Source organism: Balaenoptera physalus (genome assembly GCF_965194825.1).
Source record: "Balaenoptera physalus genome assembly, chromosome: 1".
Taxonomy (NCBI): Eukaryota; Metazoa; Chordata; class Mammalia; order Artiodactyla; family Balaenopteridae; genus Balaenoptera; species Balaenoptera physalus.
In genome coordinates this window covers 83,319,327-83,320,535 of record NC_138882.1, presented here as the reverse complement: position 1 = coordinate 83,320,535, position 1,209 = coordinate 83,319,327, and positions in this window count along the sequence as shown.

Below are 1,209 nucleotides of genomic sequence, written 5' to 3'. Positions count from 1 at the left end.
CCCATTTTCTGAACTTGGGGTTTGCAATGAGAGTGGATCAATAATTCCTTGGATTGGGACTTCCATGGTGGCACAGTGGTTAAGAATCTGCCTGCCAATTCAGGGGACACGGGTTCGAGCCCTAGTCCGGGAAGATCCCACATGCCGTGGAGCAACTAAGCCCGTGTGCCATAACTACTGAGCCTGAGCTCTAGAGCCCGTGAGCCACAACTACTGAGCCCATGTGCCACAACTACTGAAGCCTGCACGCCTAGAGCCCGTGGTCTGCAACAAGAGAAGCCACCGCAATGTGAAGCCAGCACACCACAACGAACAGTAGCCCCTGCTCACCGCAACTAGAGAAAGCCCACGCGCAGCAACGAAGACCCAATGCAGCCAAAAAAAAAAAAAAAAAAAAAAAATTCCTTGGATTTGAACGGACTTGAATACTTATAAAGACCTTTTCCTTAGTTTCCACTCTTGCTTCTCAACTCTGCTCTATGAGCTAATTAGATAGGGGGCACACATTTATCCTTTGATCCATTGAAAACACACAGGTCACCTAAATCATGCTGGTATGCTCAATTTGCAATTTGGAGCCCCCTCAGAGAGGTCACGTGGCTTGTTGAAGTTCACCCAGCTGGTCATGGTGGAGTCAAGACTTGCACCCAGGCAGCATTTAGGCCGGCCCAGGGAGTTTCATGTTAGCTGGGCAAGAACGAGGAAGGCTGGAGCCTGAATTGGCTTCCCTTCCTGGCCTGTTTCAATTGCTCTTCTCTCTGGGGGTGAGCTAGCTGGCAGCTGATACCTGACTCCCATCAGACCGCAGAAGCAAACCAGGTGGGTATTAAATGGGCCTTTCTCCAGGAGTTTTCACTCCTCCTTTGGCCCATTGCCTAGCAGGCTGTGCCCCTTCTCGCAGTGTCTTTGCCCCGGACTCCACAGGGCCCAGCGAGCCTCCGCCTTCTTCCTGGAAGCATCCCTTCCTTTCTGCATTGCTCTGGGCTTTCTGCTGCTCCTCTGCCTGTCTCTTATCTGTATCCTTTGTTAATTGTCCTCCCTCCCCACCCAACAAGGCGTGAGCTGAACAGGAGAGCGGTGACCCAGGGCCTTGACGGGTAGGTGGTGAGGGAAGGAAGACATGGCTCTGGGAAGGATCCACAGGTGCCTCGGAGGTGTCTCTGTAGAGATGTGCAGACTTAAAGGCAGACGAAACGGATTCTGGATGTG